Source organism: Notamacropus eugenii, chromosome 2 (assembly GCF_028372415.1).
Source record: "Notamacropus eugenii isolate mMacEug1 chromosome 2, mMacEug1.pri_v2, whole genome shotgun sequence".
NCBI classification, from domain to species: Eukaryota; Metazoa; Chordata; class Mammalia; order Diprotodontia; family Macropodidae; genus Notamacropus; species Notamacropus eugenii.
Window position 1 is genome coordinate 20,515,634 of NC_092873.1, and position 23,028 is coordinate 20,538,661.

Genomic DNA, 23,028 nt, shown 5'->3' on the forward strand with positions numbered 1-23,028 from the left:
AGAGGCTACTGTGTGCCAGGCACTGTGCCAAGTCTGGGAATACAAAGAAAGGTAAAAAATAGTCCCTGCCCTCAAGGAGCTTATAGTCTAGCAGTGGAAATGACAAAGTCACAAATGTGTACAAACAAGCTAGAGAGAGGGTAAAGAGCCAACAATGAGGCAAGAGAAGATACCAGAACAAAACAACAGGAAACTCCATCTGCTACTACAGGTCTGATACTTTCTCTGTAACATCATTTTGTATGGATGCATGTGTGCATGTGTGTACGTATGTATGGCTGCAGTTCACAATTTCAGCCTGTCACTTAGAGGTGAACTGACTTGTTTGGGATTTGCATACAGGGCTTCCCGACTGGGAGGCTGGCTCTCTCTCACCATGGTTGCCTCCCTACATTTCTACTCCATTAAGTAACTGAAGTTCCTGTTCTTTGCTGGAGCTTCCCTCTTCCTGGTAACAGAGATTCTTAGCCAGGCTTTCACCCATGTATCCGAGTTACACCCAGTCCTGACTTTTTGGAGCAGGCAGGGAGCCTTCCTTCTGCCAACAAGTGATTCCTATTTAAGAAAGACCTTCCAGAAAAACTCTAATGCCTTTTTGAATAGCTGCCAGGCAGTTTGGAGAATTGAGCTCTGATGGACAGATAGGTTCAATATATGTTTTTTGTTTTCTGAGCATCAAATCTGCCCACGTCAGTCCTGATGACTTGGCTGCTAAGTGTCTGGAGGCTATGCTGGTCACCAAACATCCTACAGTAAATAAACATTGACGATGACATCAAGGACATTTCACACCACTTTTTCCAAAAGCCAGCAAAGGTCATGTGACAGGCTGCTGTAGAGGAACAACATGGGAAAGCAGCATCTTATCACAGGGGCCAATTTCAGGAACCTTAGATCTTTCTCCTCTCACAGAGAGAGGATGCAATGTCTGATGGGACCCAGTTAAGTGCACTCATGAGCATCATCATTCCCACAGAATCACTTTAGGAACCTTCGAGCATCTTCTTCATTCAATCTAGAACATTCAGAGGTGAACTGCAGTCCCAAGATGAGAACTCACTTGAGGTCACAGAGTGATACAGATGAGCCAGGATTTGAACCTCAATGACTGAACAGCCACAGAACCCACTTTTAAGTGCACACTCTCTCCCTTTAACCCCAAAACACACAAAAAAGACAGGGAAGCCATCCTTGCACCTTGGCTACAAGTCCTTTCTTGCCCCAGTTTCTCAGGGTAAAAGAGGATCATGAGGAAAACAATGCTTGTTTAAAGGGGCCCAAGTCCGCGGATGACTGCACCATTGATTCTGCCAACATCTGCCGAGGATCTAGAAACCTAGTTTCAGAAAGAACATTGCATAAGCAGAGGTAAAAAAGATGGGGAGATGAGTGGCAATGTTTGGATAAAGAAAATCCAAGTCCTAAGGAGTTAATGGCCAATCCTTTCCTGGAAGGAAAAGTACAAGGTTTTTAAGATTCTGAAAAGAAACACTGAAGGTGGATGAGGAGGTAGTACTGAAGGACAGATTGGTCACAGTCTTCTACTCCCTTCCTGAATAACCTCAGGTCTCAGTTTCCTCCTCTGTAAAATGAGAGAGTTGGGCTGGGAGCCTCGAAGTCCCCTGCAGCTTCATATCCTGGGCAGCTGTCTCTTGGATCCTCCTCCTCTTCCAACTCAGAGAAAAGAGGTCCCTAGTCCACAGGTAAGGATCTCTGTAGTAATGACTGACTTTATTTTAAAATGGAATATTATCTTGGCCTCACTGGATTTTTATTTATCTTGTGAGCTATTTCCAAACTCCATTTTAATCTGGTTTGGCCTCACTCTTCTTGATACCTCTGGCTGAGGTGACTAGACCTCTCCAAGTGAGGGCATCTGTCTACCTGTCCTTCCAAGTACTGGTGGGAGGCTTTTGTGTCTGAGCCTCTGGAGAGTTAGAGGCTCCATGGAACTTCTGCTGAGATACCTTAAGCCAAGTCCTACAGCCTTTGAGTGTGGGCCTAATCTGCTCCCAAAGCTACTTCCATTGTCCAGGTTTCCAAGTCAAGTCAACAAGTGCTTATCAAATGCCTACTACATACCCAACATTGTGCTAAGTGCTAGGGATACAAAGAAAGTCATCCCCCCTCCCAAAAAAAGAGTCCCCGCTCTCAAGGAGCTCCTAGTCTAATGAGAGAGACATGCAAATAGCTCTGTACAAACAAGCTAAACACAAGAAAAACTGAAGATGACCACAGGGAGGGGCTAAGATTAGGGCTAAAGAACCAATACAGGAAGAAAGAAGTAGACGATTCTTATTTCTACTGTCAAACATAAATAAAAGAAAACAAGATGCAGTCACCAAAAGACTTCTGGGGATGCTTACAATGAGGAGTGGGAGCTAAAAATGGTTTGAAGAAGGGATTTCAAGCTGTCCATTACAACCCTAGGAACACCCTGCTAGTGATAATATCAGAAGGCAGAGCCCAGGGTTCTTCACAGTCAATTCTACTTGTAGAGAAAAAAGCACTTCCTTTAGACAGATATCTCCACTTTCTGGGTTATTCCATTATACTGATTATTATTAGCTCCTACTGTGTAGATCTGTTTTGTCTGGAGCACTACTGGGTGGGCCAAGGCCCGTCTGACAGAGTTCACTTCTTAGACTAGAATACCAACAGCTTCTCCTGGGATATTTTACCCAGTGATGGTGAAATAATCACAAATGCCTCTGGGAAAAAAGGGGCAAAGACTTGAAGCCAAGCAGGAGACTTTGGGCAATTTTTAGAAAGAAAAAAAAAGCAACAAATTCAACCATCTTCACTAACTGTACCCCAACTTAGTCAAGGCCACAGTCCCCACAAGACATTGACAATTATTTAGAGTTTTAATTGCATAAAATGCCTTCCCCTTTGAGCTATAGGCAAATAAAGCAAACCCCAAGGTAAGTTTCTAAAGCTTGGAGCTTTCTCCAACCCGGCAAAAATAGGGACCCAAGAGACAGGAAAAGTATACCAAGATTTATGGAAAGACTGATAGAGAAACAGCAAAAAATACGAACCATTTCACTTGTTCTCTTTGTGATGCTAAAAATCCCTGCTGGGACCTTCAATTTAAAATAAAAAACAGGAGCTCAAATTTCTGAGAAGAAAGAGGTTCACTGTGATCCAACCAGTATTCACTAGGCTTCCTACTTCTTAGACCTAGTACTGGGTTCAGTCCTATGGACAACAGTGCAAAGGACACTTGTGAAGTCACTTGAGGATAATGAGAGGGCCGTAAGAATAAAATCAGCTGGTGGATTACAATCTACTTTTCCAAATGTTCAAGGTTCCAAGCTTCAAAAGTAGCCTCAAACTAGAGGTAAGTGAAGAAAGCTCCCTGTCTTACCTCCTCCAACACCTTTAGAAAGTGCCTGTGACCCAAGCCCACCTCCCATAGGACTCCTGCTGTCTTCGGGCAGATTTGCTGCCTCCCCAGTTGAAGGTGTGAAGAGACATGGGGGGTGGGGAAAGAAGGGAACATCTGTTTTGAGATATCAGTGAGCTGATCCCATAATAACCACTACTACACTTTCAAGTTATGTTCTTTTACCATGTATGGGGAAGAGGATAAGAGGGCACTTGGTTCATCTGAAGATTTAAGACTAAAGGAAAAAGGACTAAGGAAGAAGCATTTTTTCCTATGTCACGTCAGTCCAGATCATACACCTAGATTTGGTCTCCACATTTAAAAAAAAAAAAAGAAAAAAGATGATCCAAAAAAGGAGTCATTAACTTTGGCAGGGAAGCAGATGAAGGTGATTGAGGCCTTCACTCCAGAGAGGAATGAAGTTAAATCACAACAACCCTCCTGGTGACCAACAAGGTCACACAATTCCAGTGCTTACAGATGAACCCACTGAGCCCCTACCTCTTTAGACAGATGAGAGCCAATGCACAGTCCGAACAACCTACTGCAACAAGTGCCAAGGAGTCTGTAAAAAACCAAACCTTGGTTTCCTTTTCCTCAAACACTCTCAAAGTCGGTAATACTAATGAACGTTCATTACTTTTGCTGACTCTCTTTAACCTGTACTGGAGTCCAAAACTTTATAAATTTCTATCCGGCAGTTGTTGTTCTCTTTACTACATGACACTAGTATCCCCTTTACATTTTTTCAATTTACAAAAATGCATTATTTATTTACTTTCAACATTCACTTAAAAATTTTTAATTTCCAAATTCTCTCCTTCCCTCCTGCCCTTCCCCCATCCTTTAAGACAAGCAATTTGCTATCCATTATACATGTGAAATCAAGCAAAACATATTTCCATATTAGCCATACTGACAAAAAGTGAAAAAAGCCTGCTTCCTTTTGCACTCAGAATTCATCAGTCTCTCTCTGGAGCATCAGGAGTCCCTTGGAATTGTCTTGATCAGTGCAGCAAAGTCTTTCCCAGCTGATCACTGTTACAATGTTGCTGCTACTGTGTACAATGTTCTCCTGGTTCTACTTGCTTCACTTTGTATCAGTTCATGGAAGTCCTCCCAGGTTTTTCTGAACCCATCCCCTTGACTTCTTACAGCACAATAATATTCCATCACAATCATGTACCAGAACTTGTTTGGCCATTCCCCAACTACCGGGCATTCCCTTAGATTCCAATTCTTTGCTACTACAAAAAGAGCTGTTATCAATCTTTCTGTATATATCAGTCCTTTTCTTTTTGTTTTGAGCTCTTTGGGATACAGTCCTAGTAGTGGTGGTATTGCTGGGTCAAAAGGTATGCAGTTTTATAGCCCTTTGAGTGTAGTTCCAAATTGTTCTCCAGGATGGTTGGGAACAGTTCACAGCTCTACCAACGATGCATTATGTCCTTACGTTTCTAGCATGTCATTTTTTCTTTTCTGCCATGTTAGCCAATCTGATATGTGTGAGGTAGTACATCTCAGAGCATTTTTTCATATGACTACAATTTTAATTTCTTCTTCCAAAAACTTCTTCTTCATATTCTCTATCAATCAGGGAATAGCTCGTATTTTTGTAAATTTGGCTTACTTCCCTAGATATTTAAGAAATGACACCTTTACCAGAGAAATTTGCTGTCCCCCCCCAGCCCCCACTTCCCTGCTTGTTTCCTGCTTTCCCTCTAATTTTGGCTGCATTTGTTTTGTTTGTGTCTTTAAGAATTTGGATGCATTGCCATTTGGTCCATACACATTTATTAGTAGTATATTACTTGTCTATTGTACCTTCTCGGAAAATTCTCTGATTATTTCTTTTAATTAGGTTCATGTAGGCTTTTGCTTTGTCTGAAATCATGATTGCTATCCCTGCCTTTTTTTTTTTTTTTACCTTGGCTGAAGCATACTAGATTCCACTTCAATCCTTTATTTTAACTCTACATGTCTTTCCGTGTCGTGTGTTCCTTGTAAGCAACATATTACTGGATTCTGGTTTCTAATCCATTCTGCTAATTCATTTCCATTTTATGGGACATTCCTCCTCATTCACATTCATGGTTATGATTACTGTGCATTTCCCTCCTTCCTTTCTTCTGTTTATCCATCTCTCTCTTTTTACCTTTTCCTTCCTCAAAAGTCACTGTTTTGTTTCTGACCACTACCTCCCTTTTTATCACTCTCCCCCTTTCTTTTATCCCATTCCCTTCTTATTTCTCTGTTGGTTAAGGCAGATTTCTATACCCAACTGTGTGTATATACAGTACATAGTCTATATAGAGAGAGACTATATATAGTCTTCCCTCTTTGAACCAATTCCAATGAAAGTGAGGTTTAAGCACTACTTGCCACCACTACCCCTATTTTCCCCTCAATCATAAAAGTTTTCCCTTGTGTACCTCTTTCACATGAGATAATTTTCTCCATTTGGCCTCTCCCTTCCCCTTCTCCCAGTGCATTCCTCTTTCCCACCCACCCATTTTTTAAGATATTCTCAACATAATTAACTCATTCTTGTGCCCTCTATGTAGAGTCCTTCCAATTGCCCTAATAATGACAAAGTTCTTAAGCATTACATGTATCACCTCTTAAGTTCCTTATGATTTTTCTTTGATGCTTACTTCTTAATGCTTCTCTTGAGTCTGAATGTCAAAAGTTCTATTCAGCTCTGGTCTTTTCATCAGGGATGCTTAAAAGTCCTCTATTATATTAAAAGTTTTTCATTTTCCCCCCTGAAGGATTAACCCAGTTTTGCTGGGTAGGTTATTCTCGGTTGTCATCCCAGTTCCTTTGTATTCTGTAATATCATATTCCAAACCCTACACTCCCTTCAACACAGAAGCTGCTAAATCTTGTGTGATCCTGCGCCTGTGGTTCCACCATATTTGAATGGTTTCTTTCCAGCAACTTGGAGTATTTCCTCTTTGATGTGGGAGCTCTGAAATTTGGCTTATATAATATTCTTGACAGTTTTCATTTTGGGATCTCTTTTAAGAGGCAACGGGCAGATCTTTCCATTTCTATTTTACCCTCTCTCGGGCTCTAAAATATTGTGGCAGTTTTCCTTTATAATTTCTTCAAATATGATGTCTAGGCTCTTTTCTTGATCACGGGTTTCAGAAAGTCCAATAATTCTTACATCTCCTCAACTGACTTTCCAGGTCACTTGTTTTTCCAAGGAGTTATTTCAAATTTTCTTCTATTTTTTTCTCATTCTTTCAGTTCTGTTTACTTACTTCTTGACTCTTGTGGAGTCATTAGCTTCCATTTGACTAATTCTATTTTTTAAGGAATTATATTCTTCAGTGAACTTTTTTTTACCTCCTTTTCCACTTGGCTCCCTTTTAAGGAGTTAGTTTCTTCCACGAATTTTTGGGTTCCTCTTTTACCAGATAGTTAATTTGTTTTTCATAATTTTCTTGCATCACTCTCATTTCTTTTCCTAATTTTTCCTCTACCACGTTTAACTCTTTTTTTAGCGCTTCCAGGAATTCTTGTTGGGCTTGTGTCTAATTTACATTTTTCTTTTGAGGCTTTACTTATAGCTGTGTTCACATCTTTTGAGTGTCTTGGATCTTCCCTCTTAGTAGTTTCTTTTTGTTGTTGTCTGCTCATTTTTCTAGTCTCTTCCTTGACTTTGAGCTTTATGTTCAATTTGGCCTCTACTCACTTAAGGGTCTGAAGACACTATCCCAAGTTTTGGGTCTTTCCCACACCAAAATTCTCAGAGCTAGTTTTGGGGGCTTCCAAGGCAGTGTGATGCTTGAAGATGTATAGTCACTGCTCTACTTATTTTTGCTCTGGTCTTTACCCAGGAAGGGACCCTATAGCTACAAGTGCTAGTTCTGCCCTTGAACTATGACCAGGTCTTTTGATCCTCTGCAGCCAAAAGTGCCAATGCTCTTCTTTGACCTGGAACGTCTCTAGCTTGAGTTTCAGAAGCAGCTGTTCCTGCTGTTGCAGCCACCTCCAAGATTCACCACTGTTGCTGCAGCCCTGTGCATTCTGACCCCACCCTGGTGTCACAGACCTCTTCTTCAAACCTAAGTTGTTTTGGCCTGGAAAAATATCTCACCCCTCCCTTTTGTTGACTATGGAACTCCAGAATTTGATCTGATGCATTATCTTAAAGCTGTCTGGGGTAGGGGGGCAGGACTGTTAAGGGAGTTCAGCTGGATTGCTGCTTCTACTCTACTACCTTGGCTCTGCCCCACTTCCTCTTTATATTTGTAAAATAACATAAATAATGTCTCCTGTCAAAGGAGAAAGAGATTTGGTAAGCTCTGAAAGCTGAGAAGTCCCTCCCTTCTTCGAAGAGGTGTAGGACAAGTGTGGGATACAATATAAGCCCCAGGACTCAGCCTTTGCGTTCTGTTTTTAGTTGTTTTGTTATAAAGGATGAATTGCCAATCAGCAAAAGGAAGGGATATATAGACAGTTCTCAATTTCCGGAAATTCACATTATGTAAATTTGACTTTACATAAAGAATTCTGAAAGAAATCTGCATGTCAAAAACCACCTATGTTAACTTCATTGCACAGTCCAGTGTTTGCTCTCTCTCCTCCCCTATCCCTTGGCTCAGTAATCCAGGACACACATCGCCCCCATCCCAGCTCCCAAAATAAAACCTCCAAGTGAAGGCAGAAGAACCAACGAGAAACTCACTTCCCACTATCTATTGCTCCACTCCATCTCAGCTATCACGCACTTCCATCCTCTGGGTCTTGCTGTGTTGATCAGTTCTTTGTCTTTACAATGCTGCTGTGTATACTGTTCTCACAATAACACTCATGATTTCAGAGGATCAACAATGACACATACTACCCACTTCCTGACAGAGGGGTGAGAGGTTCAGGGTGCAGAACGAACACTTGGAGGGGAATGTGTGTAGAACTGACCTGATTCACCAAAGAGTCAAGATGGGGAAGGAAGAAGAATATAGCCACTTAATGGGTGATGGCCTGGGAAAGACTGGGGAGGAGGGAAGGATTGAAAGCCGCAGTATGGACAAAGAACAAGGTTTAGGGTTGTAAAGCAGAGGATGGAAGTGGTGAATTAGCAGGTCATGCTTGAGGTGGAGTGGAGGAGTAGGTCATGGGAAGTGACTAGGATGAGGAATTGGGAGGTTAGGCTGTTTGAGAGAAAGTCCCCTAGTATGAAGGTAAGAGTTGAGGAGAGAGAAAACCTTTGAGCCAGACACTGAACTCACTGAGGAAAGAATGGGAGCATCCTGAAGGTTAGGAGACAACAGACAACAGTTATCAGGATTTGGGTGGCAGAAATGGATGGGGTGAACTCAAGAAGGAAAGGTGGAGTCGATGGTTGTGGGAAAACCTGAAGCGGTCATGAGGAACTAAGAGTACTCCAATTTTCACACTTAAACCAGAGAGTCCAGAGAGAAGTAGCAAAAGTACAGCTGATGATGGAAATGGAGGATGTGTCACCCGGAGGGATCTAGAGAATGAGAGGAGTAGGAAAGGAGGAGATACCAGATTGTGCCCACAGAGCCAGCATCCAGAGGGCACAGTGCGGGGGCAGCTAGCTTTAGAGTCATCGGGCATGAAAGGAGATGGGAATAAAGCCAAGACCAGCACTGAAATGACGCTACCCTGGATTTCATAATCAAGGCATGACTGGGGGGAGGTTGGCCTCAGCACACCCCACCCCATCTAGAGCTCCTCAAAGGTAGGGCCTGTATTGCATCCCTAATGCCTAAATACTGGGTATGTTTCAACACTAGAATTATAACAAGTTCTTCTATATCAAGAAGTTTCAAAATCTATTAACGACCCTGACCATAAGCAATCAAAATATCCTAGTCACTAAGCATGACTCCCAGAGTCACTCAAAAAGCTTTGCAGATACTGAGGTGAGTAACCCCAGGAGTGCCATCATTAAAGAAGCCCAGCACCCTGACCTCCTCGCCCAACACTGGCTCATGAATCCACGAATGACACCTATGTGGTGTGGAGGCTGCACTAACCAGCAGTGGCTGAAGCTGGAGGCCTTGCTCTGCCAGTTGCTCTAGGAGAAGTGGGAGGCCTGTGACAGAACTGGAGGAACTATTGGGGGGGGGGGGTGTCTGTTTTCTTTTTCTAACGTATACAACCTTATTGAGCAACATAAAAGACAAATAATTTTGCTACTATGGATATAGGATCATAGTACAACAACAAGCCTTAATTAAGGAGCAATGATGGTGCCAGGCTCTGTGCCAAGCGGTATATTCAAATGATAATCACTTTGTGGCACTGCCAAGCTCCTAATGGCAAGGGTGAGGTGGTCCAAAACTGAATCTCTGCCTCTGGCCCAATATAATGACAGCTTTCCCAAGCACCCATGTTGTCCCACATCCTAGCAAGGAAGCCGAGACCACGGAGCAGAAGTCCTGTGGCGGCATGCCCCTCATCGGCTCTCTGGTCCCTACCCACAGGGGTAGGTGGATGACAAATCTCAGGGTCCCCACCCCCCACACTTTACTGATGGGCTCTGAATTATATCTGACTGCAGGAAGAGAAAGAAGGAAAATGTAAAAGGATAAGATGGCAAATGAGTGTCAAGGCACATGCCGGGAGCATGCAACTTCTCATGTGCCCTAGACAAACCCCAATAAAAATCATTTCAGATACTCAAAACAACTTTCAAAATAGTTCTGACCAAATTTTAAACAAAGAACATGTAGAGAATGAAATTAATTCATTCAAATGCATTTAAAAGGAGAAACAGAAAAAGGGGAAATCCCATTCACCCCCTATGGCTAATATTCTGCATTCAATTTGTTACTAAAGGGTCTGTCCCAGGAAAGTGAAGCTGGCTTCCCATTTCCCATTCCATCATTTTCTGCAAACTAAGTAAATGACTCTGAATAAAATGCTCAAAGTATAAGCCACCTATATTAATAAATGGAAAACAGAAATAAATGAAATACAGATTATTTCCAAACTCATTTTCACCATTAGTTCCCACTCTCTCTTTAATTTAAAAGATTATGAAAATACACAAATTCAATCAATTTTTCTTCCCACTTCTGCGTGCTAAAGAATAACGCAATTCCAAGGAATAAAAACAAATGGCCAGAGACTTGGCATTCTACAAGGTGGCAAAACTGGCACTGAGACACTGAGCAAATTATTCTTTAAGATCAAAGTATAATACAAATTATCCCTGAAGATTTTCACTGAATTATAGGCCAAATGATCCATTAATAAAAATGCAATTTTGAACTTTTGAATGACATAAATTAGGCCCTTTGAAATTTGAGTATCTGAAAAATTTTTACTAGTGTCTTTCAAAAGCTGTTTTTAATTTAAATATTAAAGAATAGATTTGACTTCCTCATCTTTTTTCAAAATGGGAGTAATAAAAGCTGTCTTACCCATCTGGGTGCTGTTGTCAGAATCCATGACAGTTACTTAGCTAATACCTTAGGCTTGCAAAGTATTTCACAGACATTATCTCAAGTGATCCTCACAACAAGCCTGTGCAGTAGCAAGGGCAAGTCTGATTATCCCCATTTTATAGATGAGGGTTAAATCATTTGCCCGGTTACACATTTGGCAGGTAAGAGCCAAGAATCCCCCCCAGGCCTCTTGTCCACACCAGGATGCCTTCTGGGATCTGGCTGGGTTTGCTCAAGCTTAGACCAGACTGGGAGTGCAACAGCAACTCACAGGCCCAATTCCATTGCTCCCTGGCACCTACTTCAGAAGAGCTGGCCCTCTCTGGGCATCCTGGGTACCTCACTGCATTTTATCAGGGCATTAGCCCTATGGCAGTTTCAGCTCCTGACCACAAGACCAGTACTGGTCTCCCCTTCCACGGGGGTTACAGACAAATGCCACCTCCCCCGGCCAACATCTGCTGCTTCCAGTGACTCTCCCTGTGGGCATGTATGGAGGCTAACTTGCCCCCAAAAGGGGACCCCTAATTCAAGTTGTGTTTAGTCATTTTTTGAGTCGTGTCCAACTCTTCATGACCCCATTTGGGGTTTTTTTGGCAGAGATACTGGAGTGGCTTGCCATTTCCTTCCCCAGCTCATTTTACAGACAAGGAAACTGAGGCAAAACAGGGTGAAGTGACTTGCCCAGGGTCACACAACTAGTAAGTGTCTGAGGCCAGATTTGAAGTCAGGAAGATGAGTCTTCCTGACTTCAGGATTGGCGCTCTTGTGCACTGTGCCATTTAGCTGCTTCCTTATGAACTTATCCCTAGTTCTGGGGCTTTCTGTCTCTTCACATCTTCTCAAAGCCTGCTGCCTCCCCTTTCTAATCAGTGCTCATACAAATTGCTGAATATCCCCAAGCCAGAACACCCCTCTTGGTAGAATTGTACATCAAAGTAAAATCAGAGCAAAGGGAAGGAAGACCCCAGGAGAAGACCGAGAGTTAGGACTTTGCTTCTAGCTGGCCTGGCCTCCAGATTCCAGCTTCTTACTTAGAGCTGGGCTGAGTTCTTGAGGGAGGTGAGGATGTGAGCAAAAGAACATTCCTCCGTGAAATGAAAAAGACTGAGGCAAGAATGGGCTTCTGGGTGCTCTTGGTGTCTACACACAAGTGGACAGGCCTCACTGAGGACCCATCTGACCAGATGTTCACCCTGCAAACTGGGCTTTGGCCCATCCTTCTAGGCTTCTTTCCATCTCCTACCAGGGGCAGCTAGGTGGTGCAGTGGATAGAGCACCAGTGCAGGAGTCAGGAGGACCTGAATTCAAATCTCACCTCAGACACTTGACACTCACTAGCTGTGTGACCTTGGGCAAGTCACTTAACCCCAACTGCCTCATCCTGGGTCATCTCCAGTCATTCTGATGAATATCTGGTCACTGGATTCAGATGGCTCTGGAGAAGTGAGGCTGGTGACCTGCCCAGCACTCCCGCACTCAGAACAAAGTCAAGTGCAAATGTCATTATTTCCCTGATGGCATGGCAACAAAGAACACACACCATCTCCTACCTCTGTACACACCTGTCTCCCCTGTGGGAAGGTACTTTTTCTCTTCCACTTCTCCCTCCCTCCCCCCACAACTGTTTAACATTTTTATTTCAAGTTTCAAGTTTCAAATTCTATCCCTTCCTCCTCTCCTCCCTACCTAAGAAGGTAAGCAATCAGATTAGGTTATACCTGCACAATTCCGTAAAATATTTTCATTTTAGGCATTTTGTACAAGAAGACTCAAATAAAAGGAAAATGAAAGGAACTAAAAACAGCAGCTTTGGTCTGTGTTCAGTCACTCTCAGCTCTTTCTCTGGAGGTGGACAGTCTCCTTCATCACTGGTCCTTTGCGACTGTATTGGATTAGAGTCCTGCTGGGAAGAGCCAGGTCACGCACAGTTGATTGTTGTTACAATGTTGCCCTGGTTCTGCTCTCTTCACTCTGCATCACTTCACGTGGATCTTTCCAGGATTTTCTGAAATCCTCCTGCTTGTCATTTCTTACAGCACAATAAATTCCATTACAATCATATACCACAGCTTGTCTAGTCATTCCACAAATGATGGGCATCTCTTAGATTTCCAAATGAGCCACCGCTTAAAATCTGGACCTGCCTTCTTCCAAGGCCTTGCCTTTCATGATCCCTCCAACACTGACAGCCCTGTCTCAACCAATCCACACAGCTTTCCAAAGTGTACTACATTTACTTCTTTGGGAATATCATCGTAGCCCCATGCCACACAGTAAGCACCTTGAGGACAGAGACTACCTGGTCTCTCCTACCTCTAGTACAGTAGCCAGCACACAACAGGCGCTTAATAAATGCTTGTTGCTTAAAATCAGTAAATGCTATGAAGTCCTTTGTTTACAGATCCACTACTAGCTAATAAGCTACAGTCTATTATAATACTCCCCGCCCCCCTTAAAAATAAGGGTAGATCAAATAAGGTAGTGACTTGAAACTCCCCTCCAGGAGAAGAAATCTAATGAACCCTGGGTCCACTCTCAGGGAATTTGCTCAATTCTTGAAGTATTTTTCCTGCAGCCTTTAAAACAGCTTACATCCCTTGGCTCCAAACCCAGAGCCAAACGGAGTGGGCTGCACAACTGAGCTAGGGAGGGGGCAGCTCCATTACAGCGAGGAGCTGGGGCAGCAGCCTTCCTCCTCCCCCTTCTCAGGGCTTCACTGCTTGCCCAGTAGAAGGTTGTATTTTGCCTTTCTTTGAGAACTACTGGGTCAGTATTTCAATTTGTAGCATTACTGGAAGGGAGGTACAGACTACTCTCTGATACCTAGCAATGAATGATCCTGCTTTCTGAGGCACACAAGTACCCAACTGGGTTCTGTCTGAACACAGGGTAGGGGGATGGTACTAGGGCTGAGCCACATGAATCCAACCATTAGATTTCTTGTTCTGTCAAGAACCAATTTCTCAGCAACCCCTAATACCTCATTATCCCCCTCAAAAGTCTCCACAAATATTCCTTCAAAATTCAGCAATCTGGGAAAGAAGGAGGGGGTAGCTATAGGATGGATATTCAAGCGCGGGCATAGCTAAGTCAGGAGTTTGAAGAGCCATCTCAGAGACTGATCTCCAGCGAATTGTTAGACAAAGGAACTTAATCCTTTTGGGCCTCAGTTTATTTATCTGCAAAGTGAAGGAGGGGAGGTTGGAGCCCAGATGGCTGTGAGGTCTAGACACAGAATCCTGTGACTTTTTGACTTAAGCTTACTCTGTAGTTCTTCAGGTAAAGAACGTGATTTCCAACACTAGAATGACATTTCATTACACAATCATTTTGATCTATTCATTTTATGTGGATGGCCTCGTGACCTCTCTGTAACTCAAGCTTTCTCAGCTGGGGAAAATAGAAAGGTGAGCTTCCTGACAAGGATGGCCAAGGTTTGTGTTTATTTTAGCCATGGAAGGCTGTTAGCATCTTTGGTGGTGGCAAGGGTCATTTCTGTCTAATTTTGCTACTCTACCAGATTAGGGCCTCCCTGAACTCTCTGCTGCCAACAGAGCCAATGGAGATGCCCCAAACAGGAGCACAAGTGACGCAGCTCCAGAAGGGTAGACACCAGGAAGCATCCTCATCTCCTAGACCCACACTGGCACCAATACCAAGGAGCATAAGCAGGAAAAGGGGAACTTCTTTCTTGGGTAATATCCTGGAAGAATTCTACTGATCCAAATGGGCTGGAAGCAAACACCCAGCCATCTTCCACCTTAGCCTTTTGACTTGGAGATAAGTCTTTAACACCACCGATGGCTGCTTGGCCCCAACCTGTGAGGAGCTGAGCCTCACTCAGGCCTTACCCAGTACCCAGCTGCTCTGGCTCAAGGACCATCGCTGGGGTCACAGAATTTTAGGGTAATATCCCTGTTCTAGTATGAGACCTTTCCATGCATATATTTGTTTTCCACTAAATAAGTTTCCAAGAGTTTTGCTTTTAAAGCAAAACTGGGTTTCTAAGTGGAAGGCACTTAGAGAACACAAGTTTCTTGACAGCAGGGACTCTTTAATAAATTCCTGTTGAATGATTCTTCATTAACAGCAAAGGGCAGTGAAAAGAGACTTGAGACCAGAGGTGAGAACACTTATTGCTGGTGATGGAAGGAGGGACCACCTTTACCAAAGGCTGACTACTGCTAGGCACTGTGCTAAGTGTTTTAAAAATATTCACTCATTTGGCCCTCACAACAACCCTCGGAGGAGGTGCTGTCATCCCCATCTAACACACGAGGAAAGCGAGGCAGACAAAGTTTAGATGGCTTGTCCAGGGTCACAAAGCTAGGTGTCTGAACTGGGAACTTCCTGCCTCCAGCCTTAAGGCTCTGTGGAGCCCCCCAGCTGCCTACATGGTGGGTGGGAGGGAGAAGACCCTCCCTCAGAAAGCCAGAGGGGCTGCAGGAGGGCAGTGAGGGGAGGTAATGCGTATACATGGGCTGCAAGTAGCAGGGGGGAGGGGGAAGATCTAATCCGAGTCATGGTCATGTCACAGAACTTGGAGAAGCATATCCAATACTCCCAGGTTCATTCTATGTTCTGTAAGATGGTCTATAACATACAAAGATTCTCGAACAAAAACTAAAAGTCTTTCCATTCAATTCAACAAATGTTTATTAAGCAAGAACTCCAATGGGAACTGAGACAGTTACAGGTCACATGCACTTGTCTACCTAAGAATGGAGCACTGACCACAAAGACATGCACACAATCCCACAAGCCCTGCAACATGCACGAGGAAGGAGGCAGGAAAACGAGGGGGCCTGGGCCAGGGTAGAAGACTGGGGACTGCTTGGGGGGGTTATTCCCAGAGTCCAGACAGAAGGCTACAAGGACCCAAAGCCTCGAGGGCCGTGTCAATAAACAATGGAAAGACTATCTTGGAGGAATAGACACGGGACTCAGGCACTGTTTGGAGGAGACAAAAGACACCAAGTCCAAAAGGGCACCAAAGTTTCAAGCATCCAGGACTGTCGTTGTTGGGAAGGAAACCAAAGATTAGGAGTTGGTTTTAGACAACTGAAAGAGGAAGTGCCAGCCTGTTTTCAGATATTGGGAAGAAAGTCAAGTGGAGAAGTACCGGATCTGGGCTAAATGAGACATGTAGGGGCTGCCTTGGGAGGCAGAAGGGGTGGGTGTGGGAGCATCTCTGGAGGTCTGAAAGTAAAGGTTGAACCACCACCAATCAGACACATGGAGCAGGAACCCTGAGTGTGAATGGATCAGTGATCAGTCTAGGTAGCTGCTGAGGAGCTCAAGGGATGTCCATCCTGGTAGCCTCTGGGAATGACATGCAAAGGGCAGGGAATAGACAAAATGTGGAAGCATTCCTTGGGAGGATGCTGCCCTAGATCTCCGATCAGCTGCCCTTGATGGATATGCAGGCACATCATGTTTCCTCTCTGGACCTCAGAGGGGTCAGACAAAACAGTCTCTACAATCCTAACTAGGTTCAACTCTATTGTACCATGCAATTCCCAAGAAGGGGGTCCGGAGTCTTGATGTACACCTACATATAACGGACAGGAGAAGGAACAGGAGCCAGCAAAAGAGAAAGGGAAGGAACGGGCTCTAAGACAGGTGTGGGCTCAGGAGGTCAAAGGGGTTTAATGCTCTGTAGGAGACACCAGGAAGGTGAGGGCTGGATGAGGCAATCAATGCACTTGACAATTCAATCCCTATCAGAATGTCTGGTTTCTATGTAGACAATAGTGATTTTTTTTCAAAGAAAGACATCAAATTTCTCCCCCAACAAGATGCCCATCTTAAAAAAAATAACCCCTGGATCCTCCCTGAGTTGCAGTCATTAAATTTAACAGGACAAAAGTCACTAGATCATATGCAATAATTCTTTTTGTTAAACTGTCACATTTCTTAACAGAAAGTACAGGTTTTAAAGTTGGTCAAAATTAATTTCCCAAACACCAGCTTCCAGCATTTCCCAAATACTTCCAGATCTCAAATTTGGTTATTTTTTTTAATTAGATGGGAGGAGGCTGCTTTCAGAACTAATTAAAATCATTTTTACATGAAGACAAATGCTGGGGACATGCCAGTTTCCATTGGTTCAGACAAAACTCCATGAATGCAAAGTTAGAGGAGAAGCAGAAACTGGATTACTATTCAGAGTCCTCCACTAATCAGCTGCTGCCACTTTGGGCAACTGTTTATTAAACCTCTCTGCCTCAGTCTCTTCATCTTTAAAATGGACATCATTCTTATTCCACCTAATTCATCAGATACAGGGAAAAAGGAGCTTTACAAACTCTAAAGGCACAAGTATCTCTCTGGCTAAGTCGGCTAACAAAATGCAACCCTCATTCTTTCTATAAAAATAATGTTCATTCTGCAAGACTCCTCAAGACAGCCAGCCACCAGATGCATAAAACAGAGCTAATCAGTAAATTGAGTAACCCAGGATAAAGCAGGAGGCAACACATCCAAAGGGCAGGTGGAAGCAGGACATGTGGGTGGCACGGAGGGAAAGTCCTTCTCCCCTCCCCAAGACAAGCTCTTTCTGGTCACAGAAACATATTCAAAAAAACCCCATACAGGTTTGCACAACTACAAAGATAATCAAATAGATCCAAGGTCCCTCAGGGGCCCCAGAGTCATTGCTGCCCCCCTTTCCCCATCCCGGAATCTAAGAGAACATTTTATCCAACCAAGATCTGAACACTGACAATATCTTACAATGGCCATGCTTTGCTTCAAGTCCTCTGGTGAGGGGATGGTACCAGCTGAGGAAAGCCCTTACTCCTTTAGCTCAAATTGTTTCTAAGTTTTACCTGGAATCAAACCCAGTTCTAGCTCTGTCTTTCCACAGCTTGTACACTTGGAGAACTATATCCAGGCACTCCAACACAAATTCAGAACTCCCACTTTCCCTGGACACATCAGCCCCTTCCACCCACCTCCCTACAATGTCCCCCTCTACCCACCTCCTACTACAAGCTTGCAAAGGCAGACTGCACACAGATCTCCCCCAACAAACGGAGTTACCCACTTACAGGCTGTAGGTGGACAAAGTTTAGGGCACAGCCAGTTTGCTGGATGAAAGAGGATGATTGAGCACAAATAGGTAAGTAGGTGGTGAAAACTCAAATTGGGTTTGAAAAGAATAGTGGCTAGGTGGATTAGATGAGTAAGTGTATGGGTGGGTAGCAAGTAAAGATTTGGCCAGGGCTGTTTATTTTTTTCTTCCTGAAAAACAGGAGCAACTGGGGATAAATTCTGTAACATTCTTTTATGAACTATGATTCCCTATTGATATGATTTTTAAAATATAAACTCCTTATCACACATTTACTTTAATGGAAGTAAAATCAAAGTGGCCACAAACCTCAGTCAGGGTTTGGTAAATTATGGACGTGTGTTACTCAGTTCTTGGCTTTACCATCAACTTATGACTGTGATAGTGGTCACTTCTTTCTCCAAGGCTGGCAAAGGTTAAGCATTTTTGTATTCTTCTTAAAAAAAAAATTTAACAGGAATTTCTCAACACACACCCAAAGAAACTCCCCTTAAAGATTAAGGAAAACTGTCTCATGGAGGAATCTCAGTATTTTATTTTAACAATTAAATGTGAAATTCTCTCACTATTTTCTTAGAATGGTAATAGTGTAGCTACTAATAGGAAAAAATAACATAATTACACTAACTGTGCGTTCTCAGAACAAGGTGAAAATAAATGCTACCTCTGAAGGTTGTGCAAAATGATAACACAGTCCAAGGCCACTTAGTTACAATATGGTCTCTTGTTAAAAAACAAACAAAAAGACTAGTGACAGCTGGGAAACCCAGGGGAGATGAGCGTGAATATTACGATGCCTCTTGAAAAAAAATCCCAAGTATCTTTCCAAAGTGCTCCATCCAGAGGCAGCCTGGCCCTGTGCCAGATCAACCTAAGAGGCAGGTGCTGTTTTAAGTTCACTCTGCTCACCCTAAATCACTTAACCTCCACGTGTGGCTGATCTTTATCAGTAAAAGATCTTTAAAAAAAAAAAAAGCCCCAACCTGTTTCGCTCTCAATATTCCGCCTGTCACTCCACCCACAGATCTAGAAAGCCCGGTCAGGTAGATTTAGAGCGAGAACATAAAGCGGTGAGCCGGCTGTCAACCGGACGCAGCCAACTGACAGAAAGGACCAAAGCTGGTCTTCAGGAAAGCCTGGGCAGGCCAGCTGTCCTGGGCCGGACCGGCCTGCCCCGAACGGGGCCCTTCTGGGGGGGAACTGCCCTCGGCGACTCCCTCTCCCCCCGCCCGGGGTTCTGGGGACGCGGGGCGTGGAACTGCACTTTGTTTCCAAACAAAGGAGCCCGGGCTTAGAACTGCAAGGCCCTTCGGAGGTGGGGTCTAGCCCTCCCCAACCCCTTCCGTACGGAGGGGCTCGCCCAGTGGGTGAGCTAGGACTTGAACCCACAGGCCTTGGCCCGGGCTGCCTCTCCGGAGCCCTCCGCCCTCTCCCCCTCCCCCGGCTTCCCAGGACCAGGAAGGCCACGGAGAGGAGGGGAAGGAGAAGGCAGGTGGAGGCCTCGCGCAGGCGCAGAGCCCGGAGCGGCCGGCTAAGCCAAGGGGGCGGCGGCCACGGAAACCGACCAGGGGGTGGGGCTTGGGCATAACGACGGCCGCCGATTGGGCGAGGCCGCCCGGCGCTGCCCATTGGAGCAGAGGAGGGCCCGGCCCCCCAATCCAGGGAGACCCGGCGCGGGCACCTCCCCCGCAAGCCCCGCGCTCCGGCTCCCACCGCTCCCTTCCGGCGGCCGGCCCCCACGACACGGCCCGGCTCGGCCTCCCCTGGCCCCGGCTCCCCCCGCTGGCCGGTCGGAGAGTGCGGGGGCGCCCAGCCTCTAGCTCCCCCGTCCCCCGTGTGGCGCACGCCGCCCTCCCACCCAGATGTTGCCCACCCACCCAAATGTGCTCCCCCCTCTGCCATGGGGCCCAGATGTTTGCCCCCCGCTGTCTCCCCCCCACCCCGGCTCCCAGCCCGGCTCCCTTTCCGGCGTTACTCACCGCCCGAGCGCCGCCCGCTCCCCCTCGGGAGGAGGACGGGGCCGGGGTCGGAGGCCCGGCTGCCCCGCGGCTCCGAGCGGGGCACGCGCTGCCCGCAGCCCTTTCCGCCCCCAAAGAAAATTAATCACCAAAAAATAATTCCAGAGAAAAAATGGAGAGTAAAATCCAAGATGGCGGCGGCGTTGCCGCACCACCGCCCGCTCCCTCCGCCGCCGCCGGCAGAGAAAAGAGTCCCAGCTGCGGGCCCGGCTCCCGCCCCCTCCCTTAACCCGCCCCGCGCGCTCCCGGCGCCCTCCCTCCAGCTCCGCGCGCTCCCGGCGGTCCGCCCTCCCCCGCGCGTGCGCGCTCCCGGCACACACCTCCTCGGTCCCGGACGTGGGGGTTGGCGCGCGCGCCCCCGGGCCAGGCCGTGAGGTCCGGCGCGCGCGCTCCCGGGACCTCGACGTCGCGCGCGCGTCGCCCCCCCTCCCCTCACCACCCCCCACCCTCGGGGCCGCGGCCGTCGTTCGGCCCCCGGCCCGGCCTCGGCCCTCGGGCCCGGGCCTCCGCGCTCACCTCCGCCTCCGGAGCGGCCGCAGGGCCGGAGAGGCATGGGCCGGGCGGCGCTCCGCGTCCCGGGGCTGGCGCCTCGCCTCGCCTCGCCGTGTGCGGCCGCTCACCTCATAGCCCCGGCCCGGACCCACCCGGGGCGGCGGCGGCGGCGGCGGCGGAGGGGCACGGAAAGGAGTCCCGGAACCCGGCCCGGCGCCCGCGGCGGAAGGAGAAAAGTTATGTTTTAAAAAACGAGCGCCGGCCCCCGCTGTCCCCGCACGCCGACCTCGCGGCGGAGGGATCCCGGGGAAGTTCTCCACTCACGGGAGGGTGGGGGGGTGCGGAAACGAGGGATCCCTCCGCCCTGACGGCTGCCCTTTAAATGGCGGGCGGAGGATCCGTGGCACCGCCCCCCCGCAGGGTGCCCCCCCCCCCCTCCAGGGAGCGCGCGCCGGTCGGGAGAACGGCGCCGTAGCGCCCCCTGGCGTTGAGGCCTACGCTGCCCTGACACTTGGCGGTACGGGGAGGTGGGAGCCACAGCGCCCCTTAAGCCCCGGGGTGGTGAGGCCCCGCGACGCCCCCTGGTGTCCCGGGGTAAGGAGCCCTCACAGCGCCCCCTGGCGTCGCGTGGTAGGGAGCCCCACAGCGCCCCCTCGCGCCTCGGATGTCGGGAGATCTGTCGCCGACAGTCCCCAGGAGAGGAGGGTTGGGACGCCCAGAGAAAATGTGGTCAAACGAGGCGTCGAACCCGAGGACCTCGGGGCCGGGCTCCCTCTCCGCGTCCGCCCCGGGGGGTCGGTCCGTAGCCCGTGCCCCCTGTCAGCCCGCAGCTCCTCGAGGGCGGAGCCTGGCACGCAGTAGGTGCCCAGTCGGTGTTTATTCGCTCAGCCCCTCAAGTTAAAGGGTGCCCACTCGCCCTGTGGGAGGGACTGCGCCCAGCACGGAGTTCCTGGGCTGCGCAGGTCGCGGCTCCGGCCCCTCCCAGAACGACCGTGGAGTCTACGCCCACCCCCTAAAACGTGGGGGTGCAGCCCGGGAGCTTCGGGGCGTGGCGTCCCCCCTCGGAGCGGGATGGGGCCCAGCCCTGAAAGGGGAGGGGGCTTTGAACGGATTCAGCGGGGGGGGGGGGGGGTGTCATTCAGGGCTAACACAAAGGCACAGACGACAACAAAATACCAATACTTAGGCAGAAAAGAGTCATTGGGGAAAGGGGGAAGGGGGCTCCGACTCTAGAGATCCGGAAAAGTCCCGGGGAACTCGAGGGAAGCAAGGGAACCCACAAAGAGCAGGTGAGAAAGGGCCTCCCAGGCACGAGGCACAGCCTGTGCAAAGGTGCGGCAGTGCAAGACAGAGCGTCCAGGATGAGGACCAGTGGATCAGCGGGAGTCCCGGGAAAACAGCTAGAAAGCTGGACTGGAGTCAGATTGGGAAGAGCTGTAGGTGCCCAGAGGCGAGAGGGGGCCGCGGGGGCTCCCTGAGCCGGTCACTGGTGTGGTCATCGCTTTGGGGAGGTCAGTGTGGCCGCTGCCAGGACTCGGCCCGGAAAGCGGACTAGGAAGCCCCTGGGGTGGTGCAGTGATGGGGGCGGGGCCTGAGCTGGAGGGAGCAGGTGAGGATGGGTGTGGGAGGTGGAGGACAGCTGGCTGGGGATGGGGAAGGCTCCGAAGGGGGCCACTGAGCAAGTGCCCAGAAGAAGGGAGACACTTCACCGAACCAATGAATCGGGAGAAGGGAGGACCTGGGGAGAAACGGGGTGTTGGAAGCCTTCTTGGCATGTCTGCTTCCATCTGCCAAAGTCTGAGAAGCCAGAGGTGATGGGGGCTGGAGCTCAGGAGACGAGCTCACTGTCCAGCCCTGGGAATCATCTCAGTGGACACTATAATGACCGCCAGGGGCAGCTGAGGTTCCCCAGAGCAGGTGTAGGAGAAGACCCAGCACAGACCCCAGAACACTTCCCCCCCAACCCTACCCCGAGGTGGGGAGCAGGACAAGGCAGCAAAGAGGCCTGACAAGGAGTGTCCAGCCAGGCTGCAGGAGGAGGCCTTTGGTCTCTGGAATTCGCCCTTTTGGCTGAGTAAGGAGGTCAGAATCCACTCTACAAGGGGTGGAGAAGTGAGGGAGAAAGTGGAGGCAAAGCCTGTAGGTGACTTTTTCTAGTCATTTGGTAGTGACTGAGAGGAAAACTAATTGATATTATTCTAGGGTCAAGTGAGGGTTTTAAAATGCATTAAGCATTCACTGCGTGCTAGGCACTCAGGATACAAAGTAACAAACTGGAACATGGGGATGGAGGAGGGAGGGAAAGCAGTTTAGCAAAAAAACATACCAACTTAGTCTGACAGGATATTTAGTGTTCATGCCCATAAAGAGGAAGGAAGGTGAATTTTCTCATCTCTTTGTACATTCTAATTTGGGCATTCTAATTACACAGTTTTTGGTTTCAGATTGTTTTCCATTTACTGGGCTATTGTAATATGTGTATGAACGTGTGTATGATATAATTCCTGGCTTAAAGGACCATATGGCAAGACATTCTCTCTCCATTGATTACTTTGAACTTTGAAAGAAAAGACAAACCATTCCAACCTCTCTGGGACAAAGTCAAAAAACAGAGGA

General features: G+C 47.3%; 1 protein-coding gene across 4 annotated transcripts in view; it reads right to left on the reverse strand.

Annotated features, from left to right (window-relative positions):
• Nucleotides 1-20,694, reverse strand: part of KMT5B (lysine methyltransferase 5B) — a 56,941-nt gene extending 36,247 nt beyond the window's left edge. The window contains exon 1 of one of the 4 annotated variants that reach the window (XM_072639363.1): nt 20,541-20,687. The gene's annotated coding sequence lies outside the window, so the exon portion shown is untranslated. Of the gene's footprint in view, nt 1-19,881; nt 20,006-20,436 lie in introns of those variants that run through there. The other 3 variants (XM_072639361.1, XM_072639362.1, XM_072639364.1) reach the window with 3 other exon arrangements.
• Between the last annotated feature and the right edge of the window lie 2,334 nt (nt 20,695-23,028).